The sequence below is a fragment of the Mytilus edulis genome, unplaced genomic scaffold, assembly GCF_963676685.1.
Source record: "Mytilus edulis unplaced genomic scaffold, xbMytEdul2.2 SCAFFOLD_2084, whole genome shotgun sequence".
NCBI classification, from domain to species: domain Eukaryota; kingdom Metazoa; phylum Mollusca; class Bivalvia; order Mytilida; family Mytilidae; genus Mytilus; species Mytilus edulis.
In genome coordinates this window covers 1-17,746 of record NW_027267217.1, presented here as the reverse complement: position 1 = coordinate 17,746, position 17,746 = coordinate 1, and the positions used below count along the sequence as shown (strand labels likewise).

The 17,746-nt window shown below is 34.7% G+C and overlaps 1 long non-coding RNA gene and 11 other non-coding genes across 12 annotated transcripts; all 12 read right to left on the bottom strand.

Moving 5' to 3' along the window:
* Positions 1-269: 269 nt before the first annotated feature.
* On the bottom strand, positions 270-461 carry LOC139505003 (U2 spliceosomal RNA). Its single transcript, XR_011659480.1, has one exon. It is a non-coding gene; the product is annotated as a U2 spliceosomal RNA (small nuclear RNA).
* Positions 462-1,449: 988 nt separating this feature from the next.
* Positions 1,450-1,643, bottom strand: LOC139505008 (U2 spliceosomal RNA). Its single transcript, XR_011659485.1, has one exon. It is a non-coding gene; the product is annotated as a U2 spliceosomal RNA (small nuclear RNA).
* Positions 1,644-1,694: 51 nt separating this feature from the next.
* On the bottom strand, positions 1,695-11,097 carry LOC139505001 (uncharacterized). The gene is made up of 4 exons (XR_011659478.1): positions 10,994-11,097; positions 9,819-9,930; positions 8,636-8,748; positions 1,695-2,002 (listed from the first exon to the last, which is right to left on the bottom strand). It is a non-coding gene; the product is annotated as an uncharacterized lncRNA (long non-coding RNA).
* On the bottom strand, positions 7,937-8,129 carry LOC139505011 (U2 spliceosomal RNA). The gene has a single exon (XR_011659487.1). It is a non-coding gene; the product is annotated as a U2 spliceosomal RNA (small nuclear RNA).
* LOC139505013 (U2 spliceosomal RNA) lies at positions 9,120-9,311 on the bottom strand. The gene has a single exon (XR_011659489.1). It is a non-coding gene; the product is annotated as a U2 spliceosomal RNA (small nuclear RNA).
* Positions 10,296-10,488, bottom strand: LOC139505010 (U2 spliceosomal RNA). The gene has a single exon (XR_011659486.1). It is a non-coding gene; the product is annotated as a U2 spliceosomal RNA (small nuclear RNA).
* Positions 11,098-11,471: 374 nt separating the features above from the next.
* On the bottom strand, positions 11,472-11,664 carry LOC139505002 (U2 spliceosomal RNA). Its single transcript, XR_011659479.1, has one exon. It is a non-coding gene; the product is annotated as a U2 spliceosomal RNA (small nuclear RNA).
* A 987-nt stretch (positions 11,665-12,651) lies between these two features.
* Positions 12,652-12,845, bottom strand: LOC139505004 (U2 spliceosomal RNA). The gene has a single exon (XR_011659481.1). It is a non-coding gene; the product is annotated as a U2 spliceosomal RNA (small nuclear RNA).
* A 995-nt stretch (positions 12,846-13,840) lies between these two features.
* Positions 13,841-14,032, bottom strand: LOC139505005 (U2 spliceosomal RNA). Its single transcript, XR_011659482.1, has one exon. It is a non-coding gene; the product is annotated as a U2 spliceosomal RNA (small nuclear RNA).
* A 986-nt stretch (positions 14,033-15,018) lies between these two features.
* On the bottom strand, positions 15,019-15,213 carry LOC139505007 (U2 spliceosomal RNA). The gene has a single exon (XR_011659484.1). It is a non-coding gene; the product is annotated as a U2 spliceosomal RNA (small nuclear RNA).
* A 992-nt stretch (positions 15,214-16,205) lies between these two features.
* LOC139505006 (U2 spliceosomal RNA) lies at positions 16,206-16,399 on the bottom strand. Its single transcript, XR_011659483.1, has one exon. It is a non-coding gene; the product is annotated as a U2 spliceosomal RNA (small nuclear RNA).
* Positions 16,400-17,385: 986 nt separating this feature from the next.
* LOC139505012 (U2 spliceosomal RNA) lies at positions 17,386-17,579 on the bottom strand. The gene has a single exon (XR_011659488.1). It is a non-coding gene; the product is annotated as a U2 spliceosomal RNA (small nuclear RNA).
* Positions 17,580-17,746: the final 167 nt, after the last annotated feature.

The following is a 17,746-nucleotide window of genomic DNA, read 5'->3' as shown; positions in this document are numbered from 1 at the left end:
TTACAAGAAAAGAAAAGAACTTTTTAGAGAACAGACATAAAAAAGAAAAAAAAGAAAATGCAACTTATTTTACATGCACGAGAAGTAGAATGATTTACAACAATGAGTAAAACTATACAATTTACGCAAACTCCTTAAATAAGAAAGATATATAGAAAAAGTACACATGTAGTGCTCAGTGAAAAGCATTAGAGAATATTTTACTGGGGCTGTTTCGCAGGCTATTGAAGGGAAAGCTATTTTTCTATTTTAATTTTCTCCCCAAACAGGGGGAGTGAGCCGATCCTGGAGGTACTGCAATACCAGGCCAACTCGTGGCAAGAGCGGTGCAAGCACCTAACATCTCACCTAGTTGCAAAATCAGTTTAATATCGAAGTACCCACATGGGGTACGTATCAGATATTAAGCTGATAAGAACAGATACTACACTTTGATCTTAGCCAAAAGGCCGAGAAGCGATACTCAAATCTTTCCGAGTTTCCAAAGCCTAACAAATCCTATTTCTTACTCAAACACGGTGTTTTAATTTTAACCAAAGCTACACAAATTTTGCAAATTTATATACAAAAAGCACACGAAACACGAGATCTTGCTTTCTTCAAATACCTGACAGCATGAAACGATTTCTGCATGACAAAAACGGTGTGAAAATAAAAAGCGGCTTGTGAAATACGGCAAGTCGCCAGAATATATTTTTAAACGTATAACATACGTATACGTATTTAATCTTAATCGAACGAAATAACATGATCATGTTGATTCATCCTAGGTCCGACGAACGCAGTTTTAAAGCCTAGGAAATTTCATTAATCAGAAAATAAATTCAACGCTTTTTCACAATCAGCACGGACTTTTCACTGTCTCGTTTAGTTAACACAAACATAAACAGTTCACCTGTTCTATTTTTTAAAGGAATTGACCGGTACAGCAATTTTTAAATAAATTTCAGAAGGAGGAAAAAACTTACCCGGCCGACTGCAGTTTCCATCGTTTGCCCTCGTTCTGAGGCGACGTCGCTATTAACGATGATTGAAACAGTAGAAGGGGACGTAATTCTTTTCCCCGCGTTTTTCCGTAACGCTAAAAATTTATAGAGTTTCTTTTTAGGAACGAGAATACATTAATACACTGACATGTGCTGTTATAAATACAAGCAAGCGACAACAAAAATATTACATTACAAGAAAAGAAAAGAACTTTTTAGAGAACAGACATAAAAAGAAAAAAAAGAAAATGCAACTTATTTTACATGCACGAGAAGTAGAATGATTTACAACAATGAGTAAAACTATACAATTTACGCAAACTCCTTAAATAAGAAAGATATATAGAAAAAGTACACATGTAGTGCTCAGTGAAAAGCAATTAGAGAATATTTTACTGGGGCTGTTTCGCAGGCTATTGAAGGGAAAGCTATTTTTCTATTTTAATTTTCCTTCCCCAAACAGGGGGAGTGAGCCGATCCTGGAGGTACTGCAATACCAGGCCAACTCGTGGCAAGAGCGGTGCAAGCACCTAACATCTCACCTAGTTGCAAAAATCAGTTTAATATCGAAGTACCCACATGGGGTACGTATCAGATATTAAGCTGATAAGAACAGATACTTTTTTTATATTTCAAACATTTTATTACGAAAGATATCATATCATATACTGTATACAATCAATTATAAAATCATAATATCACAGACAGTACAATTGTAACAGAAATATGTATATAATAATAGATAATACCAAATATACTTGATTAAATTATTCTATATAAATAGTAAATACTTAGACAAAGAACCTGCTATCAGGTTCATTGTTAGATATAAAAACCTAGTAGACGAGTGGAACACCCCCCTTTTTGAATAAATTACTCTATAAATCATCCAATCAAAAGAACAAAATTTCTAATTTTTCATCCACTATTCTACAAAATAGGTTGTCTTGACACCAATACTTACTAAAAGTTTCTTCCGGTAACCTCTCAAAATCTGCCAAAATTCTGAGTCTTACCTGACAAAGAAAAAAATATGAATAAATCATTTGGTAAAACATGTTTCCTTTCAAATTTCTTTATATTTCTTTTAATCCATATAGTTTTACAGTATAAACCAATTAATAATAATACAACACTTTTAATATGCTTATCAGACAAATGAATATCTTCAAACATTATATGACAAAAAGACAAACTCAATATTCCCTTCGACAGGGAAAAGATCCAATTTTTTATTAATAACAACAATTGTGCAACATGTTTGCACTCAAAAAATAAATGACTAATAGTTTCTGGTGATTTCGCACACAAAGTACATTTGTTACTTTTATATACATTATAATTAAACATCAAGTTATTCACCGGTAAAATCTGGTGAACAACTTTAAACATTACGTCCCTTGAAAATTTATCTATAAATTTGTCAAAAACATTCCTATAAATAGGTTTGTAAACAACAATTGGAAACTTCGTTTCCACCTTAGGTACATACTTGTTATATTCCAACAATGCCTTGTATAATAACTTAGTGGTCAAACCACCTAAAACTTGATCAGGACACTTGTCCTTAAACAGTTTCAAAATACTAACACAATAGCTATAAAAAGGTGACATGAGATCACTATGTGGAACGGATAGTGAAGCTAATTCATTATTAAAACAACGTAATGAATAGCCCACCCAATAAATAGAAAACTTTAAATACTTTACATCTTTATTGTTAACAATATCTTGTAAATGCTTCAAGCGTAACGCTTTCAGCTTTAAATCAATATTAACTACATTTAAACCCGCCCGCAACTTTATCTAAATATAAAGTGTTACGGGCTAATGGGTTCCACTCTACCTTTCCAAATAAAGGAAAATATACATTTTTGAAACTTTTTCACATAAAATTGTGACATGTGTACAACTGTACCAACATACCATATTTTAGCACATGCTAAAGTATTAACTATAATAGATTTTTCCAATAAAGATAAATTTCTACTTTTCCAGTTATTTAAAACTTTCTCAAACTTTATATAAATAGGATTCCAAATATCATCTTCAGTTAATTATTTCCAATTTTAATACCAACAATTTTCAAATTATCAACAAAATCAATACCAAATCTATGGTTTTCTTTTCTCTTTTTCCAGGCACCTAAAAACATGCCTTTCGTTTTACTTTTATTTAATTTTGAACCTGATCCTTTACCAAAAAGATCCATAAGATAAACAAATTTTTTTATACTCTCATCAGTTGTGAGAATACCCATAGTATCGTCTGCAAAAACAGATACTTTACACTCTTCAGGCGAACCTGGTAATTTTAAACCAACAATATCCTTATCTAAACAAACTTTTCGAACAAAAGGTTCTAAACATAAAATATACAATAAAGGCGATAAACTGCAGCCTTGTTTAACTGATCTAGTAATATTTACTGGATTCGAAATAAAATTATTAACAATAATAGATGACTTTAAATCATGATATAATATTTTGATCCATTTAATTAAATTCGGACCAAAGTTAAACTTTTCTAAAACAGCAAACAAAAATTTATGAATAATTTTGTCAAAAGCTTTCTCTTGATCAACTGATAAAAAACAACATTTCAAATTTTTCTGATTGACATAATCAATAATATTACGATGTAAATGGGCATTATCCAAAATACATCTACCTTTAATAGCACAGGTTTGATCAATACCAACAATCTTATCAGATACAATACCCATTCTTTTACAAATGAGTTTACTTAAAATTTTAACATCATAGTTCATCAAACTAATAGGTCTATAAAATTTTACATCAAAATGTTTTGATGGATCTTTACATATAAGAGTTATATAACTTAATTTTTGAGAATCTGACAAAGTATTCTCGTCAAAAATATTTTCATACAATTTTAATAACATAGGTGCAAATATATCAATAAATTTCAAATAAAACTCTTTACATAACCCATCGGGTCCTGGAGATTTATTATTCTCCATACCCTTTAAAGATTCAATTATTTCATCAATAGTAATACATTGCTCACAAATATCTTTATCATCAGCCTCTAATTGAGGTAAATCATTTAAGAAAAAATTCATAATATTTTCATCTATCTCTTCTTCCATAAATAAATTAGTATAAAACTTTTCAAATTGCAATACAATATCATCTATTTTATTATAAACATTATCTACATCTCTAATTTCTGTAATATTTTTCTTTTTACCTTTTTTTGCTTCTTTTTGAAAAAAATATTTACCCGGAACTTCCGAAGTATCTAAAAATTTTGCCTTACTTCGGATTTGGCTACCTTTAAAATTATCTAAATGAAAATGTTTAATCTGAACTTTCAACTCATTAATTTGTTCAAAATATTGTCCAGGTGACAATTTTTCTGCACCACATAATCTATAATATTTTCTTTCCAACTCTTTAATAACATTATATTTAACTTTATTTTTCTTTTTACAATAACTAATACAAAAATCTTTAATTTTCTCTTTAAAATAATCCCACATTTCAATACATATATCTAATTCATTAGTGAATTCAATAAACCATTCTCTAAAACTATCACAAAAAACTTTATCATTTAAAATAGAAGCATTTAATTTCCAATAACCGTCACCTTTTTTCACCTCTGTACTATTAATAAAACTAGACACAATACAATCATGGTCAGAAAAAGAAAAAGGTAAATTATAACACTGTTTAATATAAGGCTTTAAAGCCCGTGAAAAGTAAAATCTATCTAATCGACATGATATATTTTTACAATACCAGGTAACATTAAATTTCGTAGGATTTAAATGTCTATATACATCTACAAGTTCAAAATCTGTGACGATCTGACTAATTTTATCTGACCCGATAGAACCACGTTCTAGATTACCACCTTTCTTATCTATTTTAGGATTCATTACACAATTAAAATCACCCCCCATAATCTTACAATTCTGTGTTAAAATAAAAGGATATATATCATCCAAAAAAACTTTTCTCTCACCTTCATTATTAGGTGCATAAATATTTAACAATCTATATAGTACATCATCAATTTTAATATCAATATATTGAAAACGACCATCTAAATCTCTATGATACTTTACAATAGAAAAATTTAACGAGTAAGATATAAAAATAGCTGTTCCTCTACTTCTATTAGAGCCAAAATTCCAAAAACATCTATAAAAAATCAAATAATTATCCAACTTTTTGAAATATTTGAATTAGAAACATGTGTTTCTTGTAAAAAAAGAATATCTATATGATGCTGTAAACAAAATTCTTTTAAGGTGTACTGACACTTATAATCTAATAATCCATTTATATTTAAGGTAGCTACATTCAGAACATTTTTATCAGTAGTATTCATTGTAAAAGTTAAGTTTGAAAAAAAGTAATAATATTACTTAGATAATATATACTAATCAGTCTATAAAATAAATAAAGGTATAAACACACGACACAGGTGTGATTAAAAATAGTAACAAAAATAAAACAGGTAATAATTAAATGCCTTGAAAATTTAAAGGTAATTATAAGGCAGGTGAACAGAATTTTATCAACAGGTGAACGAAAAAAAGAACAATAGAAAGTAACTTTAGAAAAGTGCACTGAGGCTCTAAATGAAAACTTTAAATCCAAATATAAAAAAGGGGGATTTAAATAAACAACCTTAATCTCAATGAAAAAAAGAATGAAAATTAAACACAAAACATGAAAATAAACACAAATACAATAATTAAATAAAATACACCTATACATATAGGTTATTACAGTCCACACATCAAATTCATAGTCCATGGGCATAGCGGCAGTCAAATCAAGGGGGGTTAAACAATATTCGTAGTCCATATTCAAGTCAAGTGTTCGCTTTGCCTATCGGTAAACTCAAAAACATACCTGGGTCGTGTCCCTTATCTTTATCTTTGTTCTTTTTCTTTCCACTTTCTTCTTCCTTCTCTCCTGAATCTTCACCACTAGCACTTCTCTGTCTCTTCCTTCCTTCTCCCGACATGTCCATCTCCTCCTGTTCGTTCCCTCCTACCTCTGAAGCGCTAATATCCGGCTCCAGGGACTGAGAATCCAAACTGCCCTGTGTAACGCGCGTGTCTGCGTCACAGGGGTCACATCCGCTCCATCGCGTTGGCCTTGCGAGAGCCCATTGTCTGCTACTTCCTTCTGCTGGCCATCTACAAGTGTGTCCGACCGCTGTTGGCTGGGGAGCCTCAGGTGTGGCTGCAACAACACCTGCATAAGAGCGCGGCTGCACTGGATGTTGCTGCGTCTTCTGGCTGGGGCAAGTGGCACGCTGATGCCCCAACCCTCCACACTTGAGGCACTGTGCCTGTCGCCCAAGCACAGTGAGGAGTACCGGCCTGTTGTATAACACTGTCCTGTAAGGTAGCTCCAGGTACTCTCTCTCCCCACAAATCATCGCACCGGCAATGACACCTGTCTTTAACCGCAAGTCTGTCCCATACACCTGGTCCTCGTACCAGAGGTGGACCTTTGTACCATAGCGTCCAAAAAACTGGCGTACCAAGTCCAGGCTCATATGCAGAGGATACCAATGTAGCCTGAACTTGACAGCCCTCCTGTCTATCCTCTCGAAACGCACCTTCATTCCCATCTTGCCGGATCTCGTGTCACCGTCTCCAACTTCACATTCCGACTCGTCCTCAAAAGACAGATACCATTCAGCACCCTCTCCACACTTATAGATGGCCGTCAGCTTCCTGATGTCCACCAAATCGTTTATCGTCGTCCAGCACCTTGTCCCTGTGTTAATTCGTCTTGGACCTTGGAACTTCACCCTCATCGTCTTCCTCATTGCATCTTTTTCATAAAACGCCATTCTGGACCGTGGGTAATAGAGTCTTCCAAACAGACGGCTACCCCCACAGTTCGCCTCAATAAGTTAAATTTTAACTAATTTACACTTTGATCGTGCCAAAAGGCCGAGAAGCGATACTCAAATCTTTCCGAGTTTCCAAAGCCTACAAATCCTATTTCTTACTCAAACACGGTGTTTTAATTTTAACCAAAGCTACACAAATTTTGCAAATTTATATACAAAAAGCACACGAAACACGAGATCTTGCTTTGCTTCAAATACCTGACAGCATGAAACGATTTCTGCATGACAAAACGGGTGTGAAAATAAAAAGCGGCTTGTGAAATACGGCAAGTCGCCAGAATATATTTTTAAACGTATAACATACGTATACGTATTTAATCTTAATCGAACGAAATAACATGATCATGTTGATTCATCCTAGGTCCGACGAACGCAGTTTTTAAAGCCTAGGAAATTTCATTAATCAGAAAATAAATTCAACGCTTTTTCACAATCAGCACGGACTTTTCACTGTCTCGTTTAGTTAACACAAACATAAACAGTTCACCTGTTCTATTTTTTAAAGGAATTGACCGGTACAGCAATTTTTAAATAAATTTCAGAAGGAGGAAAAAACTTACCGGGCCGACTGCAGTTTCCATCGTTTGCCCTCGTTCTGAGGCGACGTCGCTATTAACGATGATTGAAACAGTAGAAGAGGGGACGTAATTCTTTTCCCCGCGTTTTTCCGTAACGCTAAAAATTTATAGAGTTTCTTTTTAGGAACGAGAATACATTAATACACTGACATGTGCTGTTATAAATACAAGCAAGCGACAACAAAAAATATTACATTACAAGAAAAGAAAAGAACTTTTTAGAGAACAGACATAAAAAAGAAAAAAAGAAAATGCAACTTATTTTACATGCACGAGAAGTAGAATGATTTACAACAATGAGTAAAACTATACAATTTACGCAAACTCCTTAAATAAGAAAGATATATAGAAAAAGTACACATGTAGTGCTCAGTGAAAAGCATTAGAGAATATTTTACTGGGGCTGTTTCGCAGGCTATTGAAGGGAAAGCTATTTTTCTATTTTAATTTTCTCCCCAAACAGGGGAGTGAGCCGATCCTGGAGGTACTGCAATACCAGGCCAACTCGTGGCAAGAGCGGTGCAAGCACCTAACATCTCACCTAGTTGCAAAAATCAGTTTAATATCGAAGTACCCACATGGGGTACGTATCAGATATTAAGCTGATAAGAACAGATACTACACTTTGATCTTAGCCAAAAGGCCGAGAAGCGATACTCAAATCTTTCCGAGTTTCAAAGCCTACAAATCCTATTTCTTACTCAAACACGGTGTTTTAATTTTAACCAAAGCTACACAAATTTTGCAAATTTATATACAAAAAGCACACGAAACACGAGATCTTGCTTTGCTTCAAATACCTGACAGCATGAAACGATTTCTGCATGACAAAACGGGTGTGAAATAAAAAGCGGCTTGTGAAATACGGCAAGTCGCCAGAATATATTTTTAAACGTATAACATACGTATACGTATTTAATCTTAATCGAACGAAATAACATGATCATGTTGATTCATCCTAGGTCCGACGAACGCAGTTTTTAAAGCCTAGAAATTTCATTAATCAGAAAATAAATTCAACGCTTTTTCACAATCAGCACGGACTTTTCACTGTCTCGTTTAGTTAACACAAACATAAACAGTTCACCTGTTCTATTTTTTTAAAGGAATTGACCGGTACAGCAATTTTTAAATAAATTTCAGAAGGAGGAAAAAACTTACCGGCCGACTGCAGTTTCCATCGTTTGCCCTCGTTCTGAGGCGACGTCGCTATTAACGATGATTGAAACAGTAGAAGGGGACGTAATTCTTTTCCCCGCGTTTTTTCCGTAACGCTAAAAATTTATAGAGTTTCTTTTTAGGAACGAGAATACATTAATACACTGACATGTGCTGTTATAAATACAAGCAAGCGACAACAAAAATTTACATTACAAGAAAAGAAAAGAACTTTTTAGAGAACAGACATAAAAAAGAAAAAAAAAGAAAATGCAACTTATTTTACATGCACGAGAAGTAGAATGATTTACAACAATGAGTAAAACTATACAAATTTACGCAAACTCCTTAAATAAGAAAAGATATATAGAAAAAGTACACATGTAGTGCTCAGTGAAAAGCATTAGAGAATATTTTACTGGGGCCTGTTTCGCAGGCTATTGAAGGGGAAAGGCTATTTTTCTATTTTAATTTTCTCCCCAAACAGGGGGAGTGAGCCGATCCTGGAGGTACTGCAATACCAGGCCAACTCGTGGCAAGAGCGGTGCAAGCACCTAACATCTCACCTAGTTGCAAAATCAGTTTAATATCGAAGTACCCACATGGGGTACGTATCAGATATTAAGCTGATAAGAACAGATACTACACTTTGATCTTAGCCAAAAGGCCGAGAAGCGATACTCAAATCTTTCCGAGTTTCCAAAGCCTACAAATCCTATTTCTTACTCAAACACGGTGTTTTAATTTTAACCAAAGCTACACAAATTTTGCAAATTATATACAAAAAGCACACGAAACACGAGATCTTGCTTTGCTTCAAATACCTGACAGCATGAAACGATTTCTGCATGACAAAACGGGTGTGAAAATAAAAAGCGGGCTTGTGAAATACGGCAAGTCGCCAGAATATATTTTTAAACGTATAACATACGTATACGTATTTAATCTTAATCGAACGAAATAACATGATCATGTTGATTCATCCTAGGTCCGACGAACGCAGTTTTTAAAGCCTAGGAAATTTCATTAATCAGAAATAAATTCAACGCTTTTTCACAATCAGCACGGACTTTTCACTGTCTCGTTTAGTTAACACAAACATAAACAGTTCACCTGTTCTATTTTTTAAAGGAATTGACCGGTACAGCAATTTTTAAATAAATTTCAGAAGGAGGAAAAAACTTACCGGCCGACTGCAGTTTCCATCGTTTGCCCTCGTTCTGAGGCGACGTCGCTATTAACGATGATTGAAACAGTAGAAGGGGACGTAATTCTTTTCCCCGCGTTTTTCCGTAACGCTAAAAATTTATAGAGTTTCTTTTTAGGAACGAGAATACATTAATACACTGACATGTGCTGTTATAAATACAAGCAAGCGACAACAAAAATATTACATTACAAGAAAAGAAAAGAACTTTTTAGAGAACAGACATAAAAAGAAAAAAAAGAAAATGCAACTTATTTACATGCACGAGAAGTAGAATGATTTACAACAATGAGTTAAAACTATACAATTTACGCAAACTCCTTAAATAAGAAAGATATATAGAAAAAGTACACATGTAGTGCTCAGTGAAAAGCATTAGAGAATATTTTACTGGGGCTGTTTCGCAGGCTATTGAAGGGAAAGCTATTTTTCTATTTTAATTTTCTCCCCAAACAGGGGGAGTGAGCCGATCCTGGAGGTACTGCAATACCAGGCCAACTCGTGGCAAGAGCGGTGCAAGCACCTAACATCTCACCTAGTTGCAAAAATCAGTTTAATATCGAAGTACCCACATGGGGTACGTATCAGATATTAAGCTGATAAGAACAGATACTACACTTTGATCTTAGCCAAAAGGCCGAGAAGCGATACTCAAATCTTTCCGAGTTTCCAAAGCCTACAATCCTATTTCTTACTCAAACACGGTGTTTTAATTTTAACCAAAGCTACACAAATTTTGCAAATTTATATACAAAAAGCACACGAAACACGAGATCTTGCTTTGCTTCAAATACCTGACAGCATGAAACGATTTCTGCATGACAAAACGGGTGTGAAAATAAAAAGCGGCTTGTGAAATACGGCAAGTCGCCAGAATATATTTTTAAACGTATAACATACGTATACGTATTTAATCTTAATCGAACGAAATAACATGATCATGTTGATTCATCCTAGGTCCGACGAACGCAGTTTTTAAAGCCTAGGAAATTTCATTAATCAGAAATAAATTCAACGCTTTTTCACAATCAGCACGGACTTTTCACTGTCTCGTTTAGTTAACACAAACATAAACAGTTCACCTGTTCTATTTTTTAAAGGAATTGACCGGTACAGCAATTTTTAAATAATTTCAGAAGGAGGAAAAAACTTACCGGCCGACTGCAGTTTCCATCGTTTGCCCTCGTTCTGAGGCGACGTCGCTATTAACGATGATTGAAACAGTAGAAGGGGACGTAATTCTTTTCCCGCGTTTTTCCGTAACGCTAAAAATTTATAGAGTTTCTTTTTAGGAACGAGAATACATTAATACACTGACATGTGCTGTTATAAATACAAGCAAGCGACAACAAAAATATTACATTACAAGAAAAGAAAAGAACTTTTTAGAGAACAGACATAAAAAAGAAAAAAAAGAAAATGCAACTTATTTTACATGCACGAGAAGTAGAATGATTTACAACAATGAGTAAAAACTATACAATTTACGCAAACTCCTTAAATAAGAAAGATATATAGAAAAAGTACACATGTAGTGCTCAGTGAAAAGCATTAGAGAATATTTTACTGGGGCTGTTTCGCAGGCTATTGAAGGGAAAGCTATTTTTCTATTTTAATTTTCTCCCCAAACAGGGGGAGTGAGCCGATCCTGGAGGTACTGCAATACCAGGCCAACTCGTGGCAAGAGCGGTGCAAGCACCTAACATCTCACCTAGTTGCAAAAATCAGTTTAATATCGAAGTACCCACATGGGGTACGTATCAGATATTAAGCTGATAAGAACAGATACTACACTTTGATCTTAGCCAAAAGGCCGAGAAGCGATACTCAAATCTTTCCGAGTTTCCAAAGCCTACAAATCCTATTTCTTACTCAAACACGGTGTTTTAATTTTAACCAAAGCTACACAAATTTTGCAAATTTATATACAAAAAGCACACGAAACACGAGATCTTGCTTTGCTTCAAATACCTGACAGCATGAAACGATTTCTGCATGACAAAACGGGTGTGAAAATAAAAAGCGGCTTGTGAAATACGGCAAGTCGCCAGAATATATTTTTAAAACGTATAACATACGTATACGTATTTAATCTTAATCGAACGAAATAACATGATCATGTTGATTCATCCTAGGTCCGACGAACGCAGTTTTTAAAGCCTAGGAAATTTCATTAATCAGAAAATAAATTCAACGCTTTTTCACAATCAGCACGGACTTTTCACTGTCTCGTTTAGTTAACACAAACATAAACAGTTCACCTGTTCTATTTTTAAAGGAATTGACCGCGTACAGCAATTTTTAAATAAATTTCAGAAGGAGAAAAAACTTACCGGCCGACTGCAGTTTCCATCGTTTGCCCTCGTTCTGAGGCGACGTCGCTATTAACGATGATTGAAACAGTAGAAGGGGACGTAATTCTTTTCCCGCGTTTTTCCGTAACGCTAAAAATTTATAGAGTTTCTTTTTAGGAACGAGAATACATTAATACACTGACATGTGCTGTTATAAATACAAGCAAGCGACAACAAAAATATTACATTACAAGAAAAGAAAAGAACTTTTTAGAGAAACAGACATAAAAAAGAAAAAAAGAAAATGCAACTTATTTTACATGCACGAGAAGTAGAATGATTTACAACAATGAGTAAAACTATACAATTTTACGCAAACTCCTTAAATAAGAAAGATATATAGAAAAAGTACACCATGTAGTGCTCAGTGAAAAGCATTAGAGAATATTTTACTGGGGCTGTTTCGCAGGCTATTTGAAGGGAAAGCTATTTTTCTATTTTAATTTTCTCCCCAAAAAGGGGAGTGAGCCGATCCTGAGCGGTACTGCAATACCAGGCCAACTCGTGGCAAGAGCGGTGCAAGCACCTAACATCTCACCTAGTTGCAAAAATCAGTTTAATATCGAAGTACCCACATGGGGTACGTATCAGATATTAAGCTGATAAGAACAGATACTACACTTTGATCTTAGCCAAAAGGCCGAGAAGCGATACTCAAATCTTTCCGAGTTTCCAAAGCCTACAAATCCTATTTCTTACTCAAAACACGGTGTTTTAATTTTAACCAAAGCTACACAAATTTTGCAAATTTATATACAAAAAGCACACGAAACACGAGATCTTGCCTTTGCTTCAAATACCTGACAGCATGAAACGATTTCTGCATGACAAAAACGGGTGTGAAAATAAAAAGCGGCTTGTGAAATACGGCAAGTCGCCAGAATATATTTTTAAACGTATAACATACGTATACGTATTTAATCTTAATCGAACGAAATAACATGATCATGTTGATTCATCCTAGGTCCGACGGACGAACGCAGTTTTTTAAAGCCTAGGAAATTTCATTAATCAGAAAATAAATTCAACGCTTTTTTCACAATCAGGCACGGACTTTTTCACTGTCTCGTTTAGTTAACACAACATAAACAGTTCACCCTGTTTCTATTTTTTAAAGGAATTGACCGGTACAGCAATTTTAAATAAATTTCAGAAGGAGGAAAAAACTTACCGGCCGACTGCAGTTTTCCATCGTTTGCCCTCGTTCTGAGGCGACGTCGCTATTAACGATGATTGAAACAGTAGAAGGGGACGTAATTCTTTTCCCCGCGTTTTTCCGTAACGCTAAAATTTATAGAGTTTCTTTTAGGAACGAGAATACATTAATTACACTGACATGTGCTGTTATAAATACAAGCAAGCGACAACAAAAATATTACATTACAAGAAAAGAAAAGAACTTTTAGAGAACAGACATAAAAAAGAAAAAAAAGAAAATGCAACTTATTTTACATGCACGAGAGTAGAATGATTTACAACAATGAGTAAAACTATACAATTTACGCAAACTCCTTAAATAAGAAAGATATATAGAAAAAGTACACATGTAGTGCTCAGTGAAAAGCATTAGAGAATATTTTACTGGGGCTGTTTCGCAGGCTATTGAAGGGAAAGCTATTTTTCTATTTTAATTTTCTCCCCAAACAGGGGGAGTGAGCCGATCCTGGAGGTACTGCAATACCAGGCCAACTCGTGGCAAGAGCGGTGCAAGCACCTAACATCTCACCTAGTTGCAAAAATCAGTTTAATATCGAAGTACCCACATGGGGTACGTATCAGATATTAAGCTGATAAGAACAGATACTACACTTTGATCTTAGCAAAAGGCCGAGAAGCGATACTCAAATCTTTCCGAGTTCCAAAGCCTACAAATCCTATTTCTTACTCAAACACGGTGTTTTAATTTTAACCAAAGCTACACAAATTTTGCAAATTTATATACAAAAAGCACACGAAACACGAGATCTTGCTTTGCTTCAAATACCTGACAGCATGAAACGATTTCTGCATGACAAAACGGGTGTGAAAATAAAAAGCGGCTTGTGAAATACGGCAAGTCGCCAGAATATATTTTTAAACGTATAACATACGTATACGTATTTAATCTTAATCGAACGAAATAACATGATCATGTTGATTCATCCTAGGTCCGACGAACGCAGTTTTTAAAGCCTAGGAAATTTCATTAATCAGAAAATAAATTCAACGCTTTTTCACAATCAGCACGGACTTTTCACTGTCTTCGTTTAGTTAACACAAACATAAACAGTTCACTCTGTTCTATTTTTAAAGGAATTGACCGGTAACAGCAATTTTTAAATAATTTCAGAAGGAGGAAAAAACTTACGGCCGACTGCAGTTTCATCGTTTGCCCTCGTTCTGAGGCGACGTCGCTATTAACGATGATTGAAACAGTAGAAGGGGACGTAATTCCTTTTCCCCGCGTTTTTCCGTAACGCTAAAAATTATAGAGTTTCTTTTTAGGAACGAGAATACATTAATACACTGACATGTGCTGTAATAAATACAAGCAAGCGACAACAAAATATTACATTACAAGAAAAGAAAAGAACTTTTTAGAGAACAGACATAAAAAAGAAAAAAAAAGAAAATGCAACTTATTTTACATGCACGAGAAGTAGAATGATTTTACAACAATGAGTAAAACTATACAATTTACGCAAACTCCTTAAATAAGAAAGATATATAGAAAAGTACACATGTAGTGCTCAGTGAAAAGCATTAGAGAATATTTTACTGGGGCTGTTTCGCAGGCTATTGAAGGGAAAGCTATTTTTCTATTTTAATTTTCTCCCCAAACAGGGGGCAGTGAGGCCGATCCTGGAGGTACTGCAATACCAGGCCAACTCGTGGCAAGAGCGGTGCAAGCACCTAACATCTCACCTAGTTGCAAAAATCAGTTTAATATCGAAGTACCCACATGGGGTACGTATCAGATATTAAGCTGATAAGGAACAGGATACTACACTTTGATCTTAGCCAAAAGGCCGAGAAGCGATACTCAAATCTTCCGAGTTCCAAAGCCTACAAATCCTTTTCTTACTCAAACACAAACCGGTGTTTTAATTTTAACCAAAGCTACACAAATTTTGCCAAATTTATATACAAAAAGCACACGAAACACGAGATCTTGCTTTGCTTCAAATACCTGACAGCATGAAACGATTTCTGCATGACAAAACGGGTGTGAAAATAAAAGCGGCTTGTGAAATACGGCAAGTCGCCAGAATATATTTTTAAACGTATAACATACGTATACGTATTTAATCTTAATCGAACGAAATAACATGATCATGTTGATTCATCCTAGGTCCGACGAACGCAGTTTTTAAAGCCTAGGAAATTTCATTAATCAGAAAATAAATTCAACGCTTTTTCACAATCAGCACGGACTTTTCACTGTCTCGTTTAGTTAACACAAACATAACAGTTCACCTGTTCTATTTTTTAAAGGAATTGACCGGTACAGCATTTTTTAAATAAATTCAGAAGGAGGAAAAAACTTACCGGCCGACTGCAGTTTCCATCGTTTGCCCTCGTTCTGAGGCGACGTCGCTATTAACGATGATTGAAACAGTAGAAGGGGACGTAATTCTTTTCCCCGCGTTTTTTCCGTAACGCTAAAAATTTATAGAGTTTCTTTTTAGGAACGAGAATACATTAATACACTGACATGTGCTGTTAAAAATACAAATACAGCAAGCGACAACAAAAATATTACATTACAAGAAAAGAAAAGAACTTTTTAGAGAACAGACATAAAAAAGAAAAAAAAGAAAATGCAACTTATTTTACATGCACGAGAAGTAGAATGATTTACAACAATGAGTAAAACTATACAATTTACGCAAACTCCTTAAATAAGAAAGATATATAGAAAAAGTACACATGTAGTGCTCAGTGAAAAGCATTAGAGAATATTTTACTGGGGCTGTTTCGCAGGCTATTGAAGGGAAAGCTATTTTTCTATTTTAATTTTCTCCCCAAACAGGGGGAGTGAGCCGATCCTGGAGGTACTGCAATACCAGGCCACTCGTGGCAAGAGCGGTGCAAGCCACCTAACATCTCACCTAGTTGCAAAAATCAGTTTAATATCGAAGTACCCACATGGGGTACGTATCAGATATTAAGCTGATAAGAACAGATACTACACTTTGATCTTAGCCAAAAGGCCGAGAAAGCGATACTCAAATCTTTCCGAGTTTCCAAAGCCTACAAATCCTATTTCTTACTCAAACACGGTGTTTTAATTTTAACCAAAGCCTACACAAATTTGCAAATTTATATACAAAAAGCACACGAAACACGAGATCTTGCTTGTGCTTCAAATACCTGACAGCATGAAACGATTTCTGCATGACAAAACGGGTGTGAAAATAAAAAGCGGCTTGTGAAATACGGCAAGTCGCCAGAATATATTTTTAAACGTATAACATACGTATACGTATTTAATCTTAATCGAACGAAATAACATGATCATGTTGATTCATCCTAGGTCCGACGAACGCAGTTTTTAAAGCCTAGGAAATTTCATTAATCAGAAAATAAATTCAACGCTTTTTCACAATCAGCACGGACTTTTCACTGTCTCGTTTAGTTAACACAAACATAAACAGTTCACCTGTTCTATTTTTTAAAGGAATTGACCGGTACAGCAATTTTTAAATAAATTTCAGAAGGAGGAAAAAACTTACCGGCCGACTGCAGTTTCCATCGTTTGCCCCTCGTTCTGAGGCGACGTCGCTATTAACGATGATTGAAACAGTAGAAGGGACGTAATTCTTTTCCCCGCGTTTTTCCGTAACGCTAAAAATTTATAGAGTTTCTTTTTAGGAACGAGAATACATTAATACACTGACATGTGCTGTTATAAATACAAGCAAGCGACAACAAAAATATTACTTACAAGAAAAGAAAAGAACTTTTTAGAGAACAGACATAAAAAAGAAAAAAAAGAAAATGCAACTTATTTTACATGCACGAGAAGTAGAATGATTTACAACAATGAGTAAAACTATACAATTTACGCAAACTCCTTAAATAAGAAAGATATATAGAAAAAGTACACATGTAGTGCTCAGTGAAAAGCATTAGAGAATATTTTACTGGGGCTGTTTCGCAGGCTATTGAAGGGAAAGCTATTTTCTATTTTAATTTTCTCCCCCAAACAGGGGGAGTGAGCCGATCCTGGAGGTACTGCAATACCAGGCCAACTCGTGGCAAGAGCGGTGCAAGCACCTAACATCCTCACCTAGTTGCAAAAATCAGTTTAATATCGAAGTACCCACATGGGGTACGTATCAGATATTAAGCTGATAAGAACAGATACTACACTTTGATCTTAGCCAAAAGGCCGAGAAGCGATACTCAATATCTTTCCGAGTTTCCAAAGCCTACAAATCCTATTTCTTACTCAAACACGGTGTTTTAATTTTAACCAAAGCTACACAAATTTTGCAAATTTATATACAAAAAGCACACGAAACACGAGATCTTGCTTTGCTTCAAATACCTGACAGCATGAAACGATTT